Source organism: Nyctereutes procyonoides, unplaced genomic scaffold (genome assembly GCF_905146905.1).
Source record: "Nyctereutes procyonoides isolate TBG_1078 unplaced genomic scaffold, NYPRO_anot_genome, whole genome shotgun sequence".
Classification (NCBI taxonomy): Eukaryota; Metazoa; Chordata; class Mammalia; order Carnivora; family Canidae; genus Nyctereutes; species Nyctereutes procyonoides.
In genome coordinates, this window is record NW_026575160.1 from 24,677,510 (window position 1) to 24,696,244 (window position 18,735).

General features: G+C 37.9%; 2 protein-coding genes across 4 annotated transcripts in view; one reads left to right on the forward strand and one right to left on the reverse strand.

Annotated features, from left to right (window-relative positions):
- Positions 1–18,735, reverse strand: part of IMMP2L (inner mitochondrial membrane peptidase subunit 2) — an 860,425-nt gene that overhangs the window by 397,539 nt on the left and 444,151 nt on the right. The window lies entirely within an intron of this gene.
- Positions 6,164–18,735, forward strand: part of LRRN3 (leucine rich repeat neuronal 3) — a 35,395-nt gene continuing 22,823 nt past the window's right edge. Inside the window, exon 1 of the mRNA XM_055314810.1 lies at positions 6,164–6,239. The gene's annotated coding sequence lies outside the window, so the exon portion shown is untranslated. The remainder of the gene's footprint in view (positions 6,240–18,735) is intronic.

Below are 18,735 nucleotides of genomic sequence, written 5' to 3' on the forward strand. Positions count from 1 at the left end.
GTGGCTGCAAGTCTCAGCCTTGGCGTCAGAAACACTTCTGTTTGATTGCTGGAGCTACCAATGAGCAGCTCCATGAGTTTTTGCAGACTCAGCCCTCGGTTCTCTGATTTGCAAAATGAAACTAACAGCTAGTACTTTAATAGGGAGGACTGAATGAGACAATCCATGAAAAACTACTAACAGACCACCTGGCACAAAAAGAACGCTCAATAAATGTCTACGATTATTGCTGTTATCTTAATTATCATGTCGTGGGAGAACTGAACGCTAAGTTAGGAAGGTCAGATATTTTACCAAACAAGACAGCTCCAGTTGTAGACGGAAAGCTCCACCTCAAAAGAACTTCCTATCTTATTTTTTAAGTAAGACCTATTATTTCTGATTATAAAAATACTAGGTATTTACTGTGGAACGTTTGAGAAGTATAAATAAAATAAAAACCACCTATTATCTTATCAAAGATAAATACTGCTAGGGATTTGGTGTATATCCTTTTTTGATGTATTTCTTTTGTTATTTCTGTTTTCAATTATTTCTGTGTAACTTACAAACTATCTACTTGTCTATTTACCTGTCTACCTGCTATATTTTTTAAAATGACTTTCATGTTTTATTTCACTGATTGTTTACATGGCTAGGGAAGTAATATTCAATTCTCTGAAATAAAAGAATAAAGGGATGCACAGAGAGAAGCCAAGATAAGAGACAGAGAATGGCAAGAAGAGAGGGACAAAGAAGTCTGGGGAAGAGCCAGACAAAGACAGAGATTTTATCTCCTTAATTTCTGACATCTTTCTTATTCCTGGGGGTAAATTCCTTGAGTGATAAAATTACTTTTGTTGTTCCAGTGGAGGTCTAACCTTCACTAAAAATATGCTTGGTTACAGCAAAATACAAATCTTACCTCCCTAATCACCCTCGGCATGGAAAGATGTCATCCTGGAGAAGCAGAGTGAACGGGGGTCCCTGCAGGAGCAGCAGATCTATACTTCTTGTTCACTTGTCATAGAGGGAGGACATGCCTGCTTTATGTTTATTTTTCTTTCTTACACTTCCCATCAATCCTTGTTTCTTTTCATGTCTGCTAAATTCTGATAGTTGAATTTGCGTATTTTAGCATGCAAAGATCTCTTTCTTCTCCAGTTCTAATATTCTGTGAATCTCTGATTCTAAATGTTCACAAAAAGCCATAATGAGGCTGTAAACCATGTGAATGTACTTCTGCTATTGAAGTACAAGCTTAAAAACTGTTAAAATGGCAAATTTTACATTATATATTTTACTATAAGAAGGAAGTCACACTAAAAAATATAAAAAATAAGACCTATAGTTAAAGGGGAATACACTTTTGTTTCCATTTCTACTTTCTCAAACCCTTTTGAGAAAAGAAAACTCTCTGATCCAACGTGCTTTTGTTCAACATTCTAACAAACAGCCAGTGCCACTCCCCTTACATCATACTTCTAACTTAATTAAGACCTAATCTGCTATCAGAATTAGACTACAAAGGATCATGTCACTGAAGATCTTCCTAGTACAATGTCAGCCCCTCCTCATCAGTGGCCCATGAATAGTTATTTAGCTTTCTAAGCATATCAACTCACTTTCCAACCAGACACTGCATTTCTTCAGAGCTCCATTTCTCAAACAGAGCTAGTAAATTCTTTCATTACACCGAACAACCATAACTATATAAAAACATCTACTACCTAATGCCAAAATTCATTCCTTTTAAAAACTCGTATTTTATTTTTAGCCTCCCTTGTTGCTGACTATATTGAATTGGTTGGCTCAGTCATCAATCAAGCATTCACTTATTTTACAAATGAATATTGAGTGGCTTGTTCAGTAAAAGAGCCTTGGCTCTGTAGGCAGACAGAACTGAGTTCAAATTTTTGCCCCGTTATTTCATAGTTTTGGTACATTGGGCAAGAAACCTAACTTCTCTGAGCCAATGTTTCTACATTGTCGAATGGGGATAAAACATCTATTGTATGTTGTGGAGATTCAATAACTTTTAAAACATACATAGTTGTACTCAACAAATATTGTTGTCTCCATGATTATGTAAGCTATGGAGCTTAAAGATGAATAAAATATAGACTCCTTCCAGGAGACTCTACTCTATAACCTAAAAAGGGAAATGAGTCAAATTATAGAAACAATCGTAACACATTTTAAAAAGTGATAAATGGTTGGTGGGGATAAAGATCGTGATTGTGGGTCTAATGAGAGATCCTATCTTGCTAGAGGGTCAGAAGAGGCTTCACAGGGGAAGTAGCATTTGCACTGTGCTCACTTGTTTAGGCCTAAGTAGAGGCAGGCACCTGGAGTAAAAGGTAGAAAGGCCATTCCAAACAAAGCAGAGAACTGGAACAGATGATGATGATGGGAGTGACGATGACAAGAGTGACAGTGACAATAACAGCAATAATGTTGTTGCCAAACATCCATAAAAGCTTACTATATCCCAAGTACCTTTCTAAGCTTTTACACATATTAACTGCAGTAACCCTTGTAACAATCCTAGGAGGAAACTGAGATGCAGAGATGTTAAGTTCTTGTTCAGGGTCACAGGACTAGGAAGTAGCAAGGTAAGCACTCAAACCTAGGTAGTCTATTCCCAGAAAGTGCACTCTGACCCACTACCCAGACCACTTCTCCCACGAAAGTTAACAGGAAACCAATGTCCAGGATTCCATGAAATAGTGAGAAACCATTAAATTAATTAATGGAAATTCAACCATTAAATCAACGAATTAATACTTATTGTACCCCTAAGGTTTACTTGATGATGAAGGCAGAACTTTTTCAACATAGTTTTGGGCTGTAATTATTCATTTATCTTTTAAAATCATTTTTAAAATCTACATTTTCATTAGAACTGAACACTCATGCAGGAACCCTGCAGATATTTACTATGAGGCTGCTGACACATACGTCCATGTAACACAGTATATTTGGAATGTGAAACTGTTCTGAAGTTTTACTGGGTTCTAAAGATAAAATCTTGAGAAAGAAAGGAAAAAAAAAAAGTAATAAATGGAATGGAAAAAGAAGAGAAAGTGGAGATCTATCGATTATCCAGTAGATGAGAGGGTGAAATGGTAGGAAAAGCTTGGAAGATGGTGGGGTCTACTCTTGCTCTCTCTGACCAGCTGTATGCACTTAGACAAGTCTCCTGACCTCTCTAAGACTCAGGGCATTCGAGTCTAAAGATTCTCTGGTTCTCATTTGATGACTATTCACAATTGTACTAATTCAAAAATTCACAATCACTGAAATCCTTACTCAATCACGGTTTAATGTTTTTATATGGCACTTCATTATATAGATGTGATAACTAAATAAGTTCTTAACATGTTTTTTGTTTTTTTTGGAGAGCTACCTTTCATATTTCCAGTAAATGGCTGATAACTAACAGTCACCTGAACATATAGTGATTCTACTAAAGCTTCCTATGCTCTTGTAGCAAGAAGGAAACTACAAAGAACAAACTCTTCTCCCTTTTCATCCAAAGCCAGAGCTATTTTTCTCTCATACATTAAAATCTCACTTACTTCTAATGTTCCATGATATGAAATTTATAAAAATGAAAGCTTTTAAATTTGTCATGTGCCTACAGCAAAAGGACAATTGCAAGAAAAGCAATTTCATCCCCATATGCTAAAGAACAGCTAAACAATGAGTGAAAACAATTTCCTATGATATAGCATCAGGTAGCATTTAAAAATATCCAACTTTCACTAAATTAAACTTTAAAGAGACTGAAATTTAAAATATTAGGTATGATTGCTGGTTTCATTTATAAACCAAGAAAGTGGTTTAATCATGTATCTGATTATCACCACTTACTTTCATTATGGAAGTGCATTATAATTGGTTTGATTACTGAATTTGTCTATTATACAGTCAATACCAATCAACCAAAATGAAATGCTTAAGGAATCAAGAGTAGAAAACTAAAATTCCTTTTTTAAAATAATTATCACAATTTTATTATAATTCTTCCAGCATGCAGAAATATAATCCTGCAGATATTGAAATGCTATGGAAAATTTAAGGAGTAAAACCTGGAGAAGGTAAAATCGAGGGAGGAGTAATGAGGATGATTATTACTATTATTAAAAGTACATTAAATCATATGCAGACACACTACATCTCAACATCCCCAATACTTGGCCATAATCCGTACCATTCCCAGAGCAATGCTTACAGAGTAAACATTATATAGCCAGTAAAGAATAAAGTCTTACAATAGATTTTCTGAAATTAGCGTTAGTAGGTTAAGCAAGAAACAACTTTTTTCTCAAACTCATTTTTATTCAAAAGATTAACAGCCATTTAAATAAAGTTTTAGAGAAGGATAAAATAAAGCACTTGAGAACTTTATTTTTTTTTCACTTGAGAACTTTAAAAAAAAAAACCTAGAGTGAGAATATTTACTGGTTAGAAACAAAGCTAATATTTTAATAAATTTCCTGCCATTATGATTATAATAACTTAAAACTATTGGTCTTTGTCATTTTGATAAGCATTTAAGCAACAATTAGATGTGAAGCTCCCCCCACCACACACACACACACAAACTAAATTTATTAACATGAAAATGTCATTTTTTTTTTACTCCACTAGAGGGTAGTCTTTCAAAACTAGGGCTTGGAGCCATGAATCTAGCCTGTTTTTGACCTGTTGATAAATTAATCCTCATGTTCCAGTCCTCTCAACAAGATGTTCCCCTAGGATTCTAATTAAGGTTGTCAAACATGCATTTTTAAAATTGCTGTCTACTTTCTTATAGGTGTTCTTTCAGTAATATACACTGCTATACTTTTCTGTGTTTCTTTTCTAAATTTCTGATAATTGGGTGTCTTACATATGTGGTATATGTGTCATATTTTCCGGGTGAATATAATTCAGAACTAGTAAATTTAAGAAAAAAGGGAAATTGTTTTCTTGAGGATTTAATTGATTAGAGTTGAAATACTTTCCCAAGAATAGTAAAACATACCTTCTAAACATACACATAGAAATACCCACACGAACACCTTGACACGTGTACCCATTCATCTACGGCTGTCAGATTAATTGCATCAGATATAAAGAAATGAATATAATTGGAAGTACTTATTTTTAAATACCCTCCCATATGCCAGTGTTGTGAATTATAGAGAAAAAATTAAAATGTAGTCAATCCAGATAAGAAAGGTCAGTGCTGAAAAAGAAAAATGCTATTGAACAGTAAGCACATGCACTAAATTAAGTAGCATCCAACAGAAAACCAAATGCCACTCAAAACAGTTTCGAGCTACTCTTCTTAAATAATAGAGCCACTGGTGAACTTTACAGAGGAGTCAGAGCCGCTGCGTTCCTCCCAGGTGTTTTTAATATTTGGGAAATCCTTATTTGTAGCACGCCTGCTATTTCCAGAGAGAAAACACAGTTTCTCTAGATGGATGATAACCTGAAAATGGGAAAACTTGTCAAAAATTTCTTCCTCTCCAAAATAAAAATAAATAAATAAAAATTAAAAAAGGAAGAAAGGACGGAGGAAGGATGGGAGGAGGAAGGAGAGGGGGAGGAAGTAAAAGGGGAAGGAGGGAAGGGAGGAAGGAGGCAGGAGGGAAGGAAGGCAGGATGAAAGGCAGGCAGGAAGGGAATGGTACCTAGGAAAATATGCAAGCCTGGTTCATTTATTTGTATCCTAAGCAGCAGTGTCACAGAACAGACAGGTTGCTTCAGCCAACCAGACGGGAGCAGCTGCGAGTGCTACATCCTGGCAGTCCGAGGCGATTGGCTCCTCTCTGGGGAGCGGAGGGTGTTCGGTTATTAATGACCGCCAAGCAGGCAGCACCATGTCAGTGTGACAACTGATCGGGTGAGCGATGCACCACTAACCACCATGGAAACGAGGCGAGAGAAAGCCAGCTCCCAGCGCCTCCGTCCCCGGCACTGAGAGCCCCAGCCTGCCGGCGGAGAGAGAGTTCCCGAGGAGAGAAGGAACCCCAGCCGCAGCCTCCTGCCTCCCTTGAGAGCTTAGAACAGACAGACACAAGCTCGCTCGCATGTGTGCCCAGCTACAGCACATGTTTGTGCATACTTTATCGCACGCACACACACATGCACCTATTTACACCCGGGCGAGAACACCACCATGTGATTATCGCTGCTAAGAGGACTGAGGACCCCAGCAGGGAGGGACACGGAGGGCGGTGTATCCCCGAAACTGCTTTTGCAAGGTAAGTTCAAAATATACATTTCAATGGAAATAGGGCTCGGTCTCCTCTGTAGTTGATGCTGGTGGCGGTGGTGGTTGTGGTGGTGGTTGTTTTCCTCTCAAACCTAAATTCTCCGTGGATGTTTTCTTCTTGTCTGAAATCTAAAGCATTCTGCTTTCCGTTTTTACTTTTGAGGGGAAATTCAAATGCAAAAGCCCTCTGGCTTTGGGGATGCTTAGCTGTGTTTGTGGGATTCTCCAACATGCATTTTACTAGCTTGAACGCCCATCAGAGGATGTGAGTGGGAGAGAAAAAGCAGTGCTGGGGAGAGGAGGGAGAGGAGGAGAGGAGGGAGAGGAGGGAGGGAGAGGGGACAGTGGGAGTGAAGAGAGGAAAGAGAAGAGCAGAATTTTCGTTTTTCTTCACATTATTTGTCATGAAAAGCGGACCACACATCATTCTGTATTTTGAAACCAACCCCCCCCCAAAGGGGGCATCTTCCTCCCTTTTCACCCAGTGGACAGAGATTGAGGCAAATGGTGCTGTATGTCAGGAGCTAAGAACCATTAAGCGGAGTGGCGGAATGAGCATATCACAAACAGTTATTGAATTTCCGCCAGGCTACATCTTACGGATCGGGGTAAATGACTTCCCTTTAATAACATCCTCCCGCCGCTCTGAAGGGACAGGGCAATGCCTGATTGCTAATGCAGCTGCAACTGACACACGCGTGGTAAAAGGATCCCATGAACCAGAAGAGTTCTAATCTTCTTTGGTAATTAACAGAATCACAGCGGGGTGGCTGTAAAGTACGTTCGCTATTTCTGAAGATTTTTGTTCAGACCGACTATTCTATTCCCTTGGCTCTTATTAAGCTTATGTGGTTTGATTTGCTTCTAGTTTATTTATTTTTAACAGTATGTCCTTGTTTCCATGCCTCTAATTTTAGTGAGGGCAGGCTATGAATATGAGTGGAACCTTCCTAATTTGGTGCAAAGGGGATGATGTGAGGAATTAAAAGGCAAGAAGTCAGCATTCAAAATATCTACCTAGGAGATAGTGTGCCCTGGCACTATATATGTATTACTCATATCCTACATTTCTCTTTAGTTTCAGAAGCAATGCCTTTGAGACAGAATTACTCTCAGTAAACTATGAGCATCCATGTACCGATGATTCATGGAATACAGTGTGGGTTAATTTATACTTCCAGTCTTGTCAAAGGAAGCCAGCTACTTAGAATATGCGTTCAAACAGACAACATCAATTGAGGATGTTCGTGAAAACATTCACTACCTCCTTTAATGGGTCCTGTACAGACATTAAAACAAACCTAGTATTTGCTTTTCATCTTCTGGAGCTCTCTCTTCCCTTCCTTTAGTTTAACTAACCAAATAGTTAATGGGGTCAGCTTCTTTCCAACTGCAAGGTATTTTTTTTTTTTTACAACTGTGATTTCAGAGTTATTACTGGTTTCCTAGTTGATGATATGAGCTAAAACCAAAAGACAATAACCAGCCACTTAGATCTTGCCACTTTCCCATAAATGTGTCAAAATATGAGTCACTTTACAATATGTAAGAAGAAGTCAATTAATTCCAGTGACCTTTGTAAGTGATGACAATAAAGCAGCTCTGACAATATGCCACTGGCTTCGATTTTCCCTCTGTAAAATGAACAAGTTTAAGAAGAGGTTTCCTGCTCAGAGTGAAAAATGAAAGGTGCTGAAGCATTAGCTCGCAGTATTGGCAGCCTTGCTCACTCTGCTTCAAACGCCACATGCAATCTATAGAAAAAAACAAAATGATTCATTACAAAGAGGAAAAGGTGTTTTCTTTGCTTTTCTGCTGTTCATTAGAAGTGCTGCTTTTGCCACAGAGCAGATCTGAGATTCTGAGGTACCTCCTAAGTTGCTAACCAAGAGGAAAAGCTTGAAGTAGATAGTCAGCCTCCCAATCTCAAACTCCTAGATAATGTAGCACTGCAGTACTGATTTCAGTTTTTCTTAGACCTTTTACTAGGAAACTTCCCATACGAAACGTACACATACTTAAATCCTACGGAGCCTATTTTTAAATTGCAGTCAATGACACCTAAGAACAGTGGATTCACTCTTTAACCTTCGTTAAATCCACATACATATTTTGTGGATTACACAGATCAACACTGTGCCCCCTTGAGTCTGAGAAATACTACCATTCCAGTCCTCTCCGTGTGTTCACCCCATGTGTGCCGGTGAGTTTGGTGATCTGATCAGCAGCTGCCAATGCCAGATGACGGACCTAGGAACATGCCTGGAAGACTTAACCATAGTCTCCCCAGTTGTGTAGCTATACCAGAAATAGCTTTCTGGCAAGACAAGCTTCAAAGGACCATCTTTTCAAGAGTGTCGCTTGTCACAGGCAACACACTGAGTGAGAATGCTGATGAGTAAGTGGCATTTTTTTTCTGGTTTTTTTTTGTTGTTGCTGTCAGTGGTTCCATAAACAGTGTTATCTGCTTTCTAGGTCAGAAATTTAGGGACCTATGAGACAGGTGATCAACTTAGGATTCATTAACTGTATTTTATTATTTCTTTGTTCTTTTTTACACCTATTGCTTTTTTCTCCTCCCTTTTTTTCTCTTTTTGGCACAAAATGAGCTTGATGTTTTACTTTCTCCGCCCCCCCCCCCCCCACACACACACACTCTGAATTTTCTCTAGTGCAAAATTCCTCCGGGATATGGCATGGTGATGTTTATTGCAAACTGATGAAGTTGATCAGAAAGGTTTGTAACCTGAGTTTAAAAAAACAACACTTATGTAAGATAAATGTTATTACTTAGCAGCCCCTGAAGAGGGTCATAGATGAGGTATCTGTTGGGGAATTTGAAGCAGATCATCAAAAGGAAGCTACTAGCATACTAAAAACATGAGTTCCTCCTTCAAGCCTCAGTAAGGATGCCCCCAAAGAATAATTTAAAATAATGTAGCTGTAGCCAATCTGAAGAAACAATGGACACATCTGCAACCCACTAAAATGTTCCACGTATAGCTGGTTATAATGGTTTAATCACTTATGAATCACTCTTTAGTCCCATGAAACTAACTAAGGCAGGTAAACAGCGGGCAATACATCAGCACATCTTGCCTGTGCTGTCAGAGATAAAGCTCTCTGATGCTGGCTAGGCAGTGGGTACTGAGGAAAGCTGCACCGTGTTGCCGCTGAACACAGGTCCCGCACACAGCTCAGTGAATCCTCCCTGCCTCTCTTCTGATAAAGTGATGTCTGCTTCCACACCTGGGAAGTAGAACGTGGTAACAACACCTCTTCCTCTGACCACAATGTGAAAGCAAATCAAATTCTAATATAAAGAAAGTAGGTGGTGCCAGAGGATAGAAAAAGCAATGGAGAAATAAAAATGTTTTATTTAATATGATGGGAGGGGTGAAAGAAGATCTCAGTAGATGCTATTTAGAGGTCATTACATACAAGGCTAGAGAAAAAGACAAAATGCTCATCTCAAATCTTTATGAAGAAATATGGTACCCAGCCAGCCATCTGCTATATCTGTATAACTGTGAAGTTTGTATATAAGTGCTTGCTATTATGTTAATATATTTTTAGGCCATAATAAGGGAGGGCTTTTTTTTAAGGTGCCATTAATAAGAGCACACACAGTCTCAGCATAAGAGAATAAAGGAGGAAAATGTATTTTCATATAATAATAGAATTTTAGGACTGAAAAGGACCTTTGGAAGATGGCCTAATATGCTCATTTCACAGGTGTGGAAACTGAGGCACAAAGGGTTTAACATGTTTAGTCCAAATCACACAGTTCTTTCTGGTAGTCTAGAGTAGATCCCTTTAGAGTGCTCCCTCCAACACTCCATTAAAAGTCCACCTACTCAGTCTTTCAACTATATACATTTTTTAAATATTTTATTTATTTATTCATGAGAGACACACGGGGTAGGGGAGATAGAGATAGAGAGACTGAGACAGAGAGGCAGAGACACAGGCAGAGGGAGAAGCAGGCTCCATGCAGGGAGCCCGATGTGGGACTCGATCCCGGGACTCCAGGAGCCACCCTGAGCCAAAGGCAGAGGCTCAACCGCTGAGCCACCCAGGTGTCCCTCAAATATTTTTTAAAGAGACAAAAAGCTTATGGATCTGTGCAAAAAAAAACCCCAACAAAACAAAACAAAAAACCCTACAAAACTTAAGGAAATGTTTATCCAGATAGTCAAGTATTTTAAAAGCAAAAGCAGGAATTCAACAATAGAAGCAATAACGATTTGTTAAGTACATACACCCAAATATTTCGAACTGATCATCTTTTGGATATAGTCCACTATGTTTTGTAAAGAGTCATAAGAATTCGAGCTTGGCCCTGTTTTTAAAACATCATAATAACATTATTGTTATCCTTCAGCTATAAAGATCCAACTATTAGTCATCCATTAGAAGTTTTTACAGGAATTTTGAGAGAATCTCTACCTCCTTTTTTACTGGGTTTCACTGTAATACTTTAAGGCACTTGCATGCACCCTCGTCCATTCCCAGGGTCTGTGCTTGGCTTACACCTTACTGAAAAACAGTGAGGACAGTCTCAGGATAGCAATCCCTACACTTCCCTCTCTCCATTCTCCCCATCCTGCCTTATATGTTTTCATTTCCAAAGTTTGAATGAGAGTCTGTAGGCAATGACATCTCCCCTGAATTTCACAGCCCTATTTTTTTCTTCCTGGCAAATTTTTCTTGGTTTCTAAATGTGCTGTCCAAATTTTGCTTAGGATAATAGTAATGAACTGACTCAAAAACTTTGCAGAAGTTGAAAAGGATATTAAAAAGTAACATGATGATTGTGAATATTTGTGTAGAGCAATTATTATTTGCTTACAATGTGCTTTCTTAACAATGACATTTGCTCCTCACAATAATTTGGTTAGGTAGGTATGATGCTATCATCTTCCCTTTAAGATTAGAGAACGAGGTTCTGTGGGATTACAGATTTGCCACTGTGAGGGAGCTAACATGTAGAGGGATTAGGGTCTTCTGACTATAAAGAGGGGTATGGCGCTGATCATAGTACCCAGCACTTCATGATTCTGTTAGAAAATAGACACTCCCATTTTCCTGAACTTCCACTCTAGACCTACCCTTCCAAGGCCTATATCCTTTGCACCATACCACTCTATGCAGGCAGATTTTTGCAAATAAAAATCTGTACTTCTTAATTAAAAGCAAAGTTAATGATATGATCAAGTTAAATATGAAAAACACACCCAACATCTATCCTTGGAGGAAAGGACTCCATGTTGTTTTATCTGCTCCTCTGTATGTTTCTCTGACGGCATTAATATTTTGGTAAACAGTTGGCATAGGTCTCAAAAACTAGATAAAATTGAATGAATAAATTATTCAGGCAGGTTCCATGTTGCTGGACAATTATGCACAAAGTTCTCAAAATCTCTTCATGTACCACCAATGGATGAAAGGTCAACATAAAAGCACCAACTTTGGCATCTCCTTCCTGGTTAGTCTGTCTTGGGGAGATAATGACACACAAAGACCTCAATATGCCAGTAAGTGTATTCACATTATGCTGAGAGCTCTCTAGGGGAAATTTTGTCTTTCAAAAATAATGTTGTCCTTGGAATAGGTGAAAATGCCCAAAACGCATGTTACTCAAGGTTGTCATGCAAAGTCTTATTTCCAGAAAGTAAAGCATTCCACAAATAATTGGTTACTCTATTTGGGAAGGAGTGTAAACATTTTTCCTATCATTTTTCCACACCTATATTGAAAAAAGCCCTCAGATTCCCCAACCCCCTGAATCAATTAAGGGCCTGGAATCAACAGGAAACCCTTTCTATTTCCAGAGGCTTGAAATCCCTGGTATTTAATTCCCCAAAGAGTAAGAGGGAGGCAGTGTTTCCTGATGTGTTCAAAGTAGGGATTCCAAGAATGGGAGAATGCATTCATTCCCCCGGGGACCGAGCCTGCTACTGTGTCATGGACTAAGCAATGGCCATCAGGAAGGCTCAGGACTTCTGACACTTACAATGACTTAGAATAATAGTATATTTTGACTACAGAAAATATTTAAGGAGGCCTCACTTTCAATGTGGTTGAGAAAATTGTGCTTCTTAAAAGTTTTCTCTAAAATTACAAAACTGAATTAATAAAATTACTGTAAAGAAACAAGGGCAAATTTTTTGGTAGAAGTAAAATTTGTCATAGGAATAAAATTTATCCATAATACCTTACAGTCCCATAATATTGAAAGGTCAAGGCACTTAAATTCCATTGTCAGCTAATTTACACTTTCCTTAAGAAAAAAAATAAAAACGCAAAAAAATTCAAAAAAGACATGTACTTTCAGAAATACAATTCATAATGGCCTTTATATATCCTTAGAATATTTTTCCCATTGCTATGCTATACTCATATGCCCAAGACATAGTGGTCTTTATCACTGTTCACTAACAGTATCTCTGGGCTCTACCCCGAATTTTATTTTCATCAAAAATTGGCCACTCAGAATCACCAATTACTGAATCTATTCTACAAAGAGTATATGGAACCACAATGGCCTTTACTGAAATTTCAATAGTTGCAGGGGGTAATTTGAAACACCTAGACAGATCATATTTTGATTTCTACAAAGGCTAGGGGGTTAATAGCCTTCCACTGCATTTGTCTAAGGGCTGAGAACAAAGCAATAAAGTAGGCAAAATGGGGCTCAGTCTGGGTTACAATGCTGTATCATTTAAGAGAAAGCACAGTAGGATGGAAAGAGGAAAACAAAGCTACTACCTTACATGGGGGGAAAAAACATTCTAAGCACACAGAAACCTTGGAAGCTCTAGTCCTAGTAATTTTTGAGTGAAAAACACATGCCATTATTAGATATGAGCTTAGACTGTATTCATCCAACAAGTCAATTTCTTGTGTGACTAGCTGAACTGATTCACTTACCAAACACATAATTTATATTTGTTCCTCTTCTGTAGTTTATCACCCACGCATTTTCTTACACAAACACTACAGCTGCTCAAGGAGTGTCATAAGGTGATGTTTAGCTAACTTTTTAAAATCAGTGAGACATTTGCCAAACTACCATTTCCTTAATCAGTTACTTTTATTTTTAATGAGCAAGCAAATTCCATGTAAACATCTGAGGCTCATCTTTCGTTTACACTATAAATTGTATCACGACGTAATGCTGTTGGACAAAACAGGGAAGAATTACATGTTTTATGACATAAAATATTTTCAGTAGAGACCTTAAGAATTCAGAGCATACTATCTCTTAGACAATCCTTTACTGGCTAAGGGGATGGTCATAATATTAGCCAATCTCACTTATTACATACAGGTGTTTTCTGTGCCAAACATTGTACTAAGCGCTTCACAGGTGTTTTCCCTTTTAATTCTCATAATAACCATATGGGGCAAGTACCATTACTAACCCCCACTTTACAAATAAGGAAATTAAGCCTTAACAAAGAAAAGCAACTTGCTTCAACTAATGAACGGCAGAACAGGAAAAGGAACCTAAGTTGGTTTGGCTCTAAGGAACACAGCTTTTGTGCAGGAGGCAACAGTGCCTCTTGTTGGTAGTTCCTGAATATAGCTTGTCCATGTTGCCTTCTAGAAGTCAGATTCTCTATCAAATGAAATCACTCCATTTATCATTTCTTACCATGAATTCTGTTCATATAAGGATATTATCTCTGCAAGATTCATTCACATTTTCTTTTTGTTGTTGTTTCTGGAGGAAGTGATGATTTATTTATTTATATTTGGGTACCACTGTGTGATTAACTAAAATGATTTTTGCAGTTCAGGACATAGCCAGACTTGAGAACTGGCAGCTTATAGTCCTCTTCCACCATTTTTCCATCAAGTAGAATGCAACACGCTTCTTTACCTGTGGCCATGGATTGTGGTAACTGGTACAAAGGAAAAACGCAAAGCTTAGCCTTTAAGTCTCAATTTTCATTATTTGTAACAATCTGTCCACAGCCCTAATTCCAATCTGTGGGTCCTTCCTTACTCATGCATTCCCTTTTAAACAGGAAGCATCGGGATCCCTGAGTGGTGCAGCGGTTTGGCGCCTGCCTTTGGCCCAGGGCATGATCCTGGAGACCCGGGATCAAATCCCACGTCGGGCTCCCGGTGCATGGAGTCTGCTTCTCCCTCTGCCTATGTCTCTGCCTCTCTCTCTTTCTGTGTGACTATCATAAATAAATAAAAATTAAAAAAAATTAAACAGGAAGCATCAAAACAGTGAATACTATTTCATACTGCTAGTATGATCATCAATTTTCAATGAAGTTCATCAATCCTCCTCAGTATTAATAAGCTTCCAGCTCTGCAAAGTTAATAGACAAAATCTGATTTTCAAACTGAGCATGCTGAGCCAAACCTAAAACTTCAGCAGAAGTATTCTATGCCAGCTGTTTGCAAAACTTCAGCGTTTCTCACTGAGTGACCTCCTCAAAGAGCTATCTGGGGAGTCCTTCAATTTGTCCTACATAGAAAAAGCTGAATGTGAAATTAAGGCCAAAATGTTACTAAGGAATCCTCCCATGATTAGGAATGGGGTTCTGAGAGCTCATGTTCATGTATATTTTCTTTTCAGAATGAAGATTTTTTTTTAAATATAAGTAATTAGACAAAAGAAAATGAAATTCAAGTTTAAGGTGAAAAACAGCTAAAATATCCATGCATCATGAAAAACCTAACTCAACACATGTAAGAGATAAAGGATGTGTATAATTTTAAAGTTTTGGATTGTTTTTTTTTTTTTCCTACTACTTCTTATATTCTTATACAACAATGAGGAGCAGAAGAGAAAGGGGATGCTGGTCAACAGCTTTTCAACATATACCACAGCCTGGAACCCAGTTAAATTCTTTCATACTTTATGTCCTTTGTCCTCACAAAGGCACTGGCTCAGAATGGAGAAGCATCCCCAACTTCCCACTGTGCCCAGAGGCCCGAGTTGAACCCTGAATTTCTTTTTTTTTCTTTTTTAATTTTTTTTATTATTTATTTATGATAGTTACAGAGAGAGAGAGAGAGAGAGAGAGAGAGAGAGAGAGAGGCAGAGACACAGGCAGTGGGAGAAGCAGGCTCCATGCACCAGGAGCCCGACGTAGGATTCGATCCCGGGTCTCCAGGATCGCGCCCTGGGCCAAAGGCAGGCGCCAAACCGCTGTGCCACCCAGGGATCCCGAACCCTGAATTTCTGACTTCAAAACCTATTCTATTAAAACCACGTTATTGTGCCTCCTACATCACATATTTCTTAGAATAAGCATAATATATTTCTCCTTTGGGAAGCATTTTACTTTTTATGCAAAAGCATCCAACAATAGGTTTCTTCTATAGTTTTAAGCTTCTCAGCAAAGATCAGAAAGCTTATATAATAATTAAGCAAACTTGACAGTTTTGCCACCTGGTGCAACCTGATAGCATTTCACAAGTGACATAATGAACACTTAACATAACTCAACTAACCTAAAGTAAAAGTATTACTTGTGGATTTTTTACTCAAACATTCTTGTTAATCTGTGTAACTTCAGAAGTGTAGTGTGTTTAAAAAAAAATCATGGTTGAATTCCAAAAGGACTTATGAATAGCTAAGATCTTTATCATTTCTTTGGAAATGCAAATCAGTAACAGAATAAGAATTTTTTTTTTTACAGTGAATATCTTCCAAATTGAACATACAGAACAGGATTTCAACCCAATTTCCCCCCCTCTCCTCCTCAAATGTTTCTTATCAGATTTGGGAAATATTTGAAATATTTTTTGAAATATTTTTAAATATTTTGTACACCTAGGAAAAATCGTGAACACTTGAAAGTTGAATTCTGCTCCATAAAGAATTTTTCCTATCTAGAATGGTAACTCCTTGACTGCCACATCCTGCCTCCACTCCTTTCTACACTGCACTGAAGGTAATGGTATATTGAGTTCTTAACCTCACTTAAGCAAAGGGCTTCCTGTTTGACATAATCATGTTAAATTATAAATCAGTGTGCTACTCTGTACTTTACTTGATTGAGGTGTCTATGAATCTTTGAAAGGAGAGATATTCAAAGATAATATACCACTTAGGCATTCATTTAGACACATCACATCATGGTCACTTACTCAATCACCATAGATATAGGATAGTCCATAAATAGGATCTCAAGATTTGATAAGGAATGATGTATGTGTGACACAGCAAATAGAATCAAATGTGTCTATTGATCCCTCTAAATTTTCCCATCTTAAGAGATAACGTTCTGTCAAGATTTTTGAAGGCACCATATTCCAAAAGTATTTATAAATTCATTGTCTAAATGTTATAAATATGTTCGTATATTTTGCTTCGTTTTTAATGTGAAAGCAAAATTTATTAGGCTGTCTCTGTGATGAGCTACATCATTTTCACTTGGGCACTTATTTTTAACACAGAATATTAGAATGTCTGGAAGAATATAAGAATCCCTAGTGATTTTTTTGGTTGGGGGTGGGGCACAAAGATTCAGAACTGAAGGTTAAAAATTCAGATCCCTTTCCTTTGTCCATTGTCTGTCGTACTTGATTGCTTATAAAGATTGTTTATTTGAGACAAACAATTGCCTGAAATGATAAAATATTCATAAAATAGGCCTACCATGTTGTGTTTTTCCCCAAAAGACACTGGGAATAATGTCTAATGAGTTAAGGATTTGATAAGGATTTTATAAGAATAATAGGCTGAGTTAAGGATTTGATCAAGGATCTGACAGTTAAGTGGATGTTTTTAGTAATATGATTGTAAGTGTATGGTAACAATGGTCCCATTCTCTACTGCCATTTATAGTCATTTCTTGGCTCTCAGATAATGCCTGTATGTGGTAGGGTGCATATCCTCAGGGGGAGTATCACCAGAAGTAGACGATACCCTTTATTCCCACATGTTCCTGAACTCCTATTTTCATGCACTCTACTACATTTCACATCCAACTCAACTGAGGGTCACCCAGAAACTGCCCACTGACATCACTGTCATCCATCCAATAAATGGATTCTATACTGCCTATTGATTTGCTTTCAAATGTCATTGACTAATATAAGGAGTCAGAGCTGGTATAACAGAATTGTTAAACTGAGAGAGATTTTACAGATCTTAGGTCACTTGCTCAAAGTGACTCATTACTTAAATACATAACTAGAACCAGAAACCAGGTGATTCAATCCTTGTCTAGTGGTTGTTTCACACCATGTTAACTGCGATGGTAGGGTTTCAAAAACATTGGGCCAAATGCTCCTGTCAGATCATTCATTTTATTTTTTTAAAGATTTTATTTATTTATTCATGAGAGACAGAGAGAGAAAGAGAGAGAGAGGCAAAGGGAGAAGCAGCCTCCATGCAGGGAGCCCGATGTGGGACTCTATCCTGGATCTCAGGATCACGCCCTGGGCTGAAGGCGGGTGCTAAACCGCTGAGCCACCAGGGCATCCCAAATCATTCATTTTCTTAAGCACCATCATGACCCAGAGTTCCCAAAGTCAACCCTGTAGGGAAATTGGGCAGAGCCTTCTCTGTGAGGGACCCACATATGTACAACCTCTTAGCTGTTGGGAGTCTTGCAGAAGCCCAATTCATTCTCCACTCACTTTTTAAGATGCCTCTTTAGAGTAGCATTTTATTGACGGTAATATGTTGCTGCTGCTGCATTAAGCATATTAAGTATATGGGACTGGGGTTTTGAATATGCGCCCTAAAGCAATTTTAGCTGAAGAGTTGTTTTGTTTCCCTTTTAAGTCAGGCAAAGAGAGAGGGAGAGAGAAAGACAAATTCTTAAAAAGAAAAACATACAAGAAATGACAACTCTACAAAAAGTTTCATATTCATCCAAAACAGAAATAGAACAATCCCAGTTCTTTGTGCTACTCCTTTGGAAATTTCCTCTCTTCTTAGACACTCTACCCCAAATTTAAAAGGCTCTGAGACCATTCCACTCTAATCTTCTTTGCCGGGGTCCTCAGAAACTTAACAACACACAGAAAATAACTGCAATCTTTGAAATTATAAATCTCATTGCCAAGTTATTTTTGTGAACTTTTATTAAGACTGTCCTGAGTTTCACCCCAAAGAATGCAGAGTCTAGGATAATGGGGACGCAAACCGTTGAGTTGCTGCACTAAAATTTTTAAATTGCTAACAATAACATGATCTTCTTCAATACTACCATGTCCATTTATTATAGTGGTTTCAAAGAGAGAGTTCTCACTTTTCTCTCATGTGAAAAATCCTCCTTGTGAATACAAATGAATGATGGTTAAGTTACATTTTAACAATCTTTGTATAATTTTGTCTCCCCCAAAATGTAACCACATCTTAAGAAATGACAACTGTCCTATTTCATCACCTCAGAAAAGCGGTATTATCATTTTTGTAGATTTTGTTAACAACTGTATTTCTCTACCTATTCCAGTGCCATCTTAATATAAGCATGCATGCACATACACAAATATTAGAC